Raw genomic sequence first — 9,928 nt, 5'->3', positions numbered from 1 at the left:
GATTCTACAATTCTATTAATTGTATTGATTAATTAGTTTTTATTTCTTTAAAAATTGTAGATGCATCTAGGACGTTTAAAGAAAGAAGTTGCACTTAGGGATAGAGCTCTCAAAGATACCAGAATTAGACTTGGCAAAAACTTTATTTGCCTCGGGACGAAGCTCTCCCATTGTGTATGTGAGTCTCTGCAGGTGATGAGGATGTGTTTAATGGGCTGAAGGTAAGAAGCAATCGCTTCAACTGCATGTGTCTGAAGAAAGATTATTTAGAAACCACCTCCCAGAGCTAAAAGAAAAAAGCCCTGCCCCATTCAACAAGTGTCAGACTGCCTGGTGTGATTGCTGGTGGGAAGCCATGTATTACTGACAGCAGACTGGTGGAGACTGGAGGCTGGCACAGGCTGGTGCCTTTGCTGTCGAGTCTCAGTGATTATGTCCTTGCCTTGAAACAGCATCCAGCATGTGGCCACAAGCCCTGTGCTGCTAGAGCTGGTGTCTGCAGGTAAGGCAATCCTGATCCTCTTGAAGTCACTAAAGATCCTGTACTATTTTTCAAAAGAGGAAAGGGTTTAGTCCTAGTGCTTTGTATCAAATGGGTGTGATGGCAGGTCACGGTTGCTGTTCTTGCAGAGGATGCTCCATGGTGTCAGCAGCACATTCACTAGCAAACCAAGCTATTGCCCTTAAGCTGCACACAGTCATTAACAAACTTGTAGCTGGATGTCACTGATAGCCTCAGAGCTGGACAAAAGAATTTGTCCAGTTGTTTGCAATGTTAATGCAATGATTTGGTTTGACAAACGGCATAAGCTCAAAGGATCACCTTCTTGTTTACATGCATACTGTCTCTTTGAGAGCCACTGGGCTGTCCAGGAACAACAGGAGAGACTCTGAGCTATTTAACACCGTTAAAGTGCAGCACCCCAACTCCTGCCTCCCAGGTTGGATGATAAAAGCCCTGGTAGCAAGCTTTGCTGTCCCCTGGCTCTTATAAGATTGTGCAAAACCAATGAAGGTGGGCCACCTATGTAACCTGTCTGCCCCATGTGATCAGGGTAATATTGCTGGCTTTTGCAAAGGTAAAGATAGTGATAAAGCCTTGCATTGAACCTAGTGGATTTCTCTCATGTACTTCAATAAGCCTGCAAATTTGGGGATGTAGAAATGCAAGTAATTGTAATATTTTGTTGCCCTTCATACAGCTGTGCTCAGTAGTTGACAACATGACTCGGGAGAAATCAGATGGTTTTGCAGTCTAGAAGTCTGGAATTCATTAGTGGAAATTTTCAGACGTGGGTTGTTTTTTCTTTTTTTTTTTTTGTAATTCCTTGGCTTAGCTACAAGAAGTCAAAGCAAACAGAGCTGAAAATCCAGAGTGAGGGGTGTGAAAGAGTTCCTTTGCTCTCTTTCACCAAAGAAGTGACTGGACAGAAAAATCAAACACTTGCAAATTTCTTTTTCCTGGTTTGCTTTACTTGTGAGAGCAAACCTTTAGTGAGAAGAGGAGGGAGCTCTTAAGGGCTCCTCTGGAATTCAGGTTTATTTGGAGAACACCAACATGATACTTGCTACTAAAGAGTGCAGTCGTGCTAACCTCAGAAAGGGGAGGAGATGGGAGAAGTGATGCTAATTTATTCACTGTAGAGTTCAAAGTATGTAGTTTTCCCTACAAGGATCTTTTTCCTCCTACCAAAAAACACACAGGAACCCTGCACAGAAATGAAAACGGCACAGTGACTGTTAACCTGTGACATCCTGACTCAAGGCAGGAGCAAAACTCTTTGATAATGAGGTGTCATGTCTTGCAAAGGTGGAGTTTTGTGCTTGCACTCTTTATTGGATTAGTTTGTTTTCTAGGCACTTAGAGCAGACTGCAGCGTTTCAATAATGCGACTGCCTGGGAAAAGCTGGGAGTGGAATTATTTTGGGGGGAGTGAAAAATTCTTCCCTTGAGTGAAAGTACAGAAGTGCTGCAGCCCTCCTGAGCAGGGCACCAGGCCTGCTGTCGGCCTGCCACCCTGGTACAGAGCTCTTAGCCAGGTTCTGTTTTGAGCTCTCCCCTCTCAGAGTCTCATATCTGTTTCTTCCACTTTGTAGGCTTTTCATCCATTCCCACCACCTAGATTTGTTGTTCCAGGCTCCCCCTATTTGGGGGGCAGGGGGTCAATGGCATTGTCCCAGCTCCTGGCAACTCATTTCTAGAGCTTTTTCCTTGAGGAGAAAGCCCAAGCCTGCCCCAGGAGCCACCCTTCACTGCCATGTTACTTCCCAGTATCCTTTAGACAACAAGTATTTCCTATCTTGTTACACTCCTCTGATGGTAAGCCGTGGGAGAGGCAGGGTTCTGGTCCACAGCCAAGGGCTTTCTGAGAAGCACAGTGACACAGTAACAAATAATAAGGCTTTGGAGAGCCACTTTTTCAATAAGTAAAGGGGAGGTGGAGAGAGAAAACATGCATGTGAAACCTCTGCTGCTAAATTTTTTCACAATACACTGTGGATCTGCCACAAAGGATAATTCACCATGAGCTTCCTAGCCGTATTGCTTGTGAATGCTGAGGCGGTTTACGCACACTTACAGTCTGGGAAATCCTTTAAGCCTTATGTAAATACAGGCTAACAAAACTACTTTGCCTGGGACTTTAAAAGTGTTAGGTAAACTTCTCTGGGATTGGGAGACTTGGTTATTTTTAAAAAATAAATCAAACTAAAATCCCTGTTTCCACTTCATATTCTTAGTCCTGTTGCATTTCCAAGCTGAATTAGGTGATATCCTCCTATGCAGACATGGGGAGAGCAGATTCAATGTGTCATAGCAGCCTCGCCGCACAAGTCATGTTCACAATCTGGACAGGACGATGACTCTTGCCAGTTGGAGCTAAGGACTAGCTAACCCTTTGGCAGCCCTCATCTCTAATCTATGATGTGGAGAAGGTGCTGCAGCTTCTTACTTCACTAAACATCCGTGTTCCACTCTCCAAGGCAGCTAGTAAACAATGTAACTCAGAAAACAAAATTGGAATTTTTTTCTGTAAACTGGAATGTGTAATTATGGCAGACAGTAATCCTCCATTTCTTGGAAAAAGCAAAGACTCTCAGCTGAGATTACCTTAGCATGACCCAGTTCAAAAAGCAAATGACACTTCATAGAAATCACTGCAAAGCTAAAATAGCAAACTTCTGGGCCTTAGTGCCAAGGGTGCTGGCGCTTTCTTGGTGAACTGAGAGTCTCCCTTAAGAGCATTGCCTTCAGTTCCCAGCACAGAAATTCTTGTTCCAAATCCAGTGGCAGATGCAAGACAGACTGTGAAGCTGTTCCTTCTGCCTTCCTTTAGTGCTGCTTGCTGTAAATGAACTCAGAAGATATGTGATATAAAGTAGAATCTTTCCTTATTTTAAAATTTCTCATTAACTTACGATGCTTTTAGCACATACAAGATAAAACTGCATTAATTCAGGTTGCTTAGAAATAATTTCAATTTTTCATGCCAGGTGGATTTATAAATGTACATACTCCTGTTAAATGCTGGCCATATCATGCCTTTAATTCAATACCGATCTGTGCTTGTGTTAATTTGATGTAATCAAACTGTGCTATAACAAAATATCTGAGGCCAATCTCTGAACCTGAACTGACTATTGCATTCAGATGCTCTCTTAGGCTATGGCAATGCCACGTGTGTAGCTGTACAAGCACCATTTTAAACACTGCTATGGTTAGAAGATTTTAGCACTACTTCCCTCAAAAACAACGGGCAGGACTTTGGTAGCTCGTAAAGCCAGGAGAGACTTGTGATGATCCCGTCTGCCTGCTGCATGACCGGGTGCTAACTGCCTTGACGTAGAGTTGATGTCCTGCAGCACCATCACTTAGGGGGGGTGGAGGAGAGTCTGGTGCACGCAGCTGTACAAATAAGGGATTTAGCTGTTTTGGTTTCAAGTTTGCCAGCTAGTTTCGGTCAACTGAATTGAAAACTGCATGTGTTTGCTGTCAAGATGTACAGGGTTTGGATCTGAGTTGAAATGAAATGTTATGATTGGAGGAGAATATTTTTTAAGAGTAAACCCACTTCACTTTAAGATGAACTAAAATACAGAAAACACAAATATCTACTCCTCTTTGGTTTTCTGGCAACTCTTCCCTCACACACCCCCACCCCCAGACTATTCCCTAAATTTTGTCCAGGTTGTAGTGACTTAATTTTTCTCTTTAAATTGCAGAAGCAGTACGAAGCGTTTAAGAAATACGTGCTCAGTTTCAGCACACAAATCAAAGAAGCACAGTTAAAAGTGGAAATACTTCTTTTACAATCAAAGAAGGTGCCTCTGAAAAAAATCTTCTGGGGGGAAAAAAGTTGTCTTGCCTCCCCCTTGCCTAGATACCATGATGGCATAAGTTGAGGACAAAGTTTTGCTTCAAAACTGAATTTCCTGCTTTCAGTGAACTTACAGCTCACTTCATCTGGTGTGTTCACACCAAAACAATCATAGCCCAACGACAATACCACAGGCAACTTTACAGTACAACAGCAAAAGAGCCCATGGGGGTGTCATCTTTTCATGCATCTCATGGGATACCCTAAACATGCCATTCTCAATCCAGTCAGTAGCTGGAGCTCTTAGGAGTAGCTAGAGTCCATCTGAGTGAACCCCACTTACATGTTACTGTAACACAAAAATCCTATGCTGAATAGGAGGGAAAACTATATATGTATATATATAAAAGGAAAACAAGGATTTTTTACTGGCAGTAAAACAGTGCGATTCACAGCTTGGTCATAGCAGTTGTTCAACTGTGTGGTTTGCAGAAGTTGTCGGGATAGATGTACTGCTGATGCGAGCCTGACTGAGGGGGTAGTGGCAGAGGTGGGCTGGCGTGGGACATGCACGCTGGGTGTTGCGGTGGGGGAGCTGCCATATCGCTGCACAACTTTTCCTCCATTTCATGCTAACTTAAGGTTAACATCCTGCACGCTTGCCGTAGGTCGTACAGCACTCTGTTTCTGTTAATTTATCGACATGCAACTTCTACTCAGCAGTCTCTACCACCATGTCCTATAGCAATACTATGTATGTAGTGAACAAATTGATGTCCCTTTATTTCTTCTTAGGTGCTTCCTAATCCCTAGTACAGAGAACTGCACAAGAACTGAGCTGGTTTTGCATGTGGATGGTGATAGAAAAGTTCATCTTGAAATCCCCTGTGTGTAATGTCTTTATTTCTACCTATGTAAATGAGCCCAAACCTGATTTTGACAACGGGTAGATTATGGTAGATCTAATAACCCTAAAACTCTAGAAACAGATATAGAAGGATCATTAATTGGCAGTGTAAGAAAATGAGTGCTTCTATTTAAGCATAGTTTATGCCATTTTTCTTTGAATAAGCTGCCAAAAGAACAAGACCATAAGCTCTTACAAAAACAACTTAAAGATACTGTAGCTGTCAAGCATTCAAAAAGGAAAAATATAGAAACTGTAGGCAAAAGCAGATATCAGTTCAATGGCTGTGACTCCAAGACAGAAAATAACCCACGTGTGAGGTGAGTTGCTAGACAACAGCATTGCATACCTATCATAACTGCTAATGTATTTATTAAAGCCGGGAAATCTCTGGTCACCTGTGGGCATTTAGTGGTGGTTGATTTAAAAAACAATGTTAATGCAACGTTAAATACATCAGACCTAAAAATTACTGCTGTATCTTGAATCTGGCTCCCCCCATTTAATCACAAATGGGAGAAAAGGGGGAAGAGGGACAGTGCAAGTATGTAATCTTTTGATGCCTATCTTTATTGTAGAATGAAGTGATAGGGACAGCAGGTTTGAACGCGTGATGTAAAGCCAGATGCATCTTGTTATACAGGCTGCTTTTAGAAATTGGATTTGTTTTCATTCTAGAACTGCTGATAACTGGAGTTGTATGGGAGCAACTCATACACCCAGCACCTTGCTCCCCTCCAGCTCCTTCCAGTTGCTGCTGTAGCAGCTTCTTGCTGGGCGGCAGTGGCAGAAGCAATGTTTGGGGGGGTGACAGGGTGGAGCAAAATGGACTGTTGTTTAGCATCCCCTTGCTTTGCGGAGAGTGCAGGTATGTGTTCTGGGAAACAGCAGGTTTTGATTTGCAAAATCAGAAGCTTTTTGCCAGAGAACTGTCTAAAGGGCAAACCAGAGGGCAGCCAGCGGCAAAACTATTTTTCTAGCTTCAAAGGTGTTCCTTTCAAGGGCCAGTTTAAATCCCTGAAGTATTAAAGCTGTGAAAACAAATCAAGAGAAGAATGGAATGAAATTGTTCTTACTTAAATAGCAAGCCAGGTTCATATGCTTAGAAATAAAATTAACCAGAGCAGCGTAGAAGTTGCACTTCACCCTGCCCTGTGGTGTTGAGTGAGCCAGTGCAGCTTGGGAAGTGCCGAATTACTGCACTTGGAGGGGGGTTGCTGCCAGGGGGGTTGCTGCCAGGAGGGCTCTATGGGAACTGTGGAAGGAGCATAAGGCTTCTCATTAGGGGAGAAGTAAGAGGTGATGCTGTGGGCTGTCCCATGGTGTGATTTAGCTCTATGGGCCATATGGAGTAGCTGCAGTACCTTTTGATTTTACAATCAGCTCCTTGTTCAAACACTTTCAGTGAAGCCACAATTTGGTGTATACTGGAAAGAATGAAGAATTTCTTTTAGTGCTTTCTTTATCTTTGGAATTTAAACTTTTTGACTTCTTACATGGACATGCTTTCCCCGCTATTTTAAGTAGCTAGCTTTGCTCCCTCCAACCCCAAGAAAATAATCTGTGAGAATCCTGTGTTTATGAAAAATAGTGAGTGGATGGCCCTGACCCCCAGAAATGGGGCAGGGGAGGGCAGGTATACAGATATCTGTATTGTTCTGCCAGCATTTCTCACTCTTGACCTGAAGGACCACACAACAGGCTGAGAAAATTAATCCAGCACCAAAATCTAGCTTGCTTGAAATACCTACAGACTTCTCAAAAAATTTATTTTTCTCCCTGACACTCCCTATTGACTTATTTACAGCTGCTGTTAGGAGGAATTTACATCAAAAAGTCAGGAAACTACATAATGCTGTTTAAAACATAATGCTTTACATGAATTATTACTAAATGTGCCTTTGTGTTTTTAAAGTATTTCAAATCTAGTTAACTACCTGGGTTGGTTTTACATTACACATGCTCAACAAGCCTGCTGAAAAGCCGTCATTGCATTAAATCACGGTTACTTAATTCTCAATCACAGGTATGATGTTGATTCACATTTACGCGTAACTCCCCCCAACACACGTAATTTTTAGCAGTTCAAAGAGAGCTGTCTGACAATGACAAATGATTATTAACTCTCCCCTGTTCTCAAATGAAAAGCTGTTAATTACTATTATATACTCTTAAACTGAAAATACAAACTCCTTAGTCCTAGACAGATCCTAGGTGAACAGCTAGTTGACACCCCCCGCTGAGAGAACCATCCATATAACAAACATGTTTTCCTTTCCTTTGAACTTCTCAGCAGAAGAAAGGTGTTGCTGTCTTCACTTCAAAGGCAGTTGCCGATTATCCTCAAAACTGGCTGTGGAGCCGAGATGGATGCAGAGGTGGCCGGCCTTTCCTTACCTAGCTGTGTCCTGTCCTGAAGCACACGGGCACTGTGCCATGCGCAGCCCGACATCCTTCAAATGCCAGCAAGGTCAGCCCCTCACATTTGTTTTTTCTATTGGTGAAGTTCAGTTTCACTGATTTCACTGTTATCAGCCTAGGAAGAGATCGGAGGGAAATCCAGATCAAGCTTAGCAGCCCAAATATTCCTGAGAGCCTTGGTGGGGAATAACTCTGTCCCATTTTGTTAAAATTAAAGTGACGGTGATAGGAGTGCTCAGCTTTTCTCAATGGTTTAAATATTTTTATTGGGAGTAATACAGAAAAATTGCCAAAGTACAGGAGTCAAGGAGGAGGATGATCTGTAATGTACAATGGCTGCTTTTGGTCCCTCAACTTTCATGTTTTGAAGGAAGAAAAACTCTTCAAGGGAATCCCTCCTAGTGTTCCTTTTCTCCAGTTTGTTATTTCTTTCTTTTTTATATATACAAAAAACTAAAATAATGAATTGTCATTGTTCACATAAGAACTTGTGCTGTATGAATGTATGAATTTAGCAACAGGCTATTAGTTCTCAGAAAATGTAGCAGCCACTTCACCAGCAGTCCAAAAAGGGTAATTTAAAAGGAGTTTTATAACCCAGCTATAATCATAGAAGTGCTGGAGCTGGAAGAGACTTCCATTTGGTCACCCATCACCCTTGGCACCATACACAGATCACTCACTCCAGCGATGTCCCCCAGGACAGGGTCCACTCCAGCAGCGTCACCAGCGAGAGGGCCATAAACTAGCCTTTGCAGCCTGTTCTACTGCGTAACTGCTCCTCCAAATTTTTTCCTGATCTTTATTACATTTCTTCCTTTTTGCAGTTCACATCCACTACTACTTTTTCTGTCCCTGTTTACTAGAGTGTTTTGGTCGTTTTACTCCCTGGGACAACTGAATTTACTGAAACTCCTCAGTTGGAAATTCATTCCCCTTTGGTGTCTAGTATGGAGCAGGACAAGGTGTTTGGATCTGTATCTGAATCTCCTGAATATGCAAATGCAGTTTAAAATATCTGTCCTTAAAATGCCACTGCCTGCTTTTCAGGGCAGATCATAAATGCTGTAAGAACCAGTACCTGTGTTAAGCTCAGAGAGAGCACAACGCATAAATCCCTCTTCTTTCCAACCACATCCTGAATGATTTTCATTGCTTCTAGCCTTTGCCTAACGGTGCCCCAGGCAACTTCCTTGTTACCGGATGCTAAAACAGTGATACAGTATTCTCCATACTGTCTCCTACTATTTCCTACTTCTATTTTTGATCACTTGTGTAAAAACAATAAAAAAGAAGCAGCTGGGGAAAATTCCCTGATCACTAGAGTGTCGCTCACATTTGTGTTCAGACTTTCACGGGAAGCTGCATGAGTTGATCTCTCTGTTGCTTCTCAGATGCTTGTCTCTTACAGCATGAAATCAGCAACCTTCAGTTTACGAACCCTTTGTCAAAGGTGCTGTTTGGGGTTTTTGTTTGGTTGTTTGGTTTTTTTTTTGTTTGGTTTTGGGTTTTTTTTTAATTCTCTCCTGAGAAGAGTACTTTTCCAGAGTACAGCAGAATTGCTATATTGTTCTTATGGTGGTGATATTTTCACATATTTTGGCTTTATCGTTTTAAGGTGAGGTGGCATCAGTTTGATCATCTAATCTGAGTGCTGTAAAACCTGTCCCTTCAAGCCAAACCAACCCACCAGTAGATACGATTAGTGTATTCTGTAAGATACTTCCAAAAAGTAATGAAAAAGCCAAATGGCCTTAGAGGAGTCTGGGAACTGTTGACTGATAGGTTATCAAAGTGACACCTTCACCACTAATTAATGCAGTACATACTTGCAGCTGAGTCTCATTTTTGTTTAGTTTTCTCCCTGGGAATGTCACATGGAAACATGAAATGTCTTGTATGAGTGAAATTTTGGGTTCTGACTCGTGATCTTTGGCGATTAGCGTTGCCACGATGTTAAAAAAAAGTCCTCCTTTCTCACTGTCTGCATCACTCATTAGTTAAAATGCATGTTGCACAGGGAGCAAAAAAAAAGTTTATTGTATATAATTTAGTATACACAGCAATGCTACTTAGCATGCATAGCTGAGATTAGGAACATCCCCCTTTGCTTGGGCTGGACTGGGGGAAACAAGTTCAGAGATTGCTTCAGAGGAGGAGCAAAGTAACCTAAACAGACAAGACAAACTGGAAGGGAGTGTCAGAATGTCTGCTGTCACACAGCAGGTCAGTGACAGACCTGGGACTGCAATGGTGACGAATCATGGGCCTGTTTGGTCTTATT

Source organism: Phalacrocorax carbo, chromosome 8, assembly GCF_963921805.1.
Source record: "Phalacrocorax carbo chromosome 8, bPhaCar2.1, whole genome shotgun sequence".
NCBI classification, from domain to species: domain Eukaryota; kingdom Metazoa; phylum Chordata; class Aves; order Suliformes; family Phalacrocoracidae; genus Phalacrocorax; species Phalacrocorax carbo.
Note: the sequence above shows the minus strand (reverse complement) of the source record.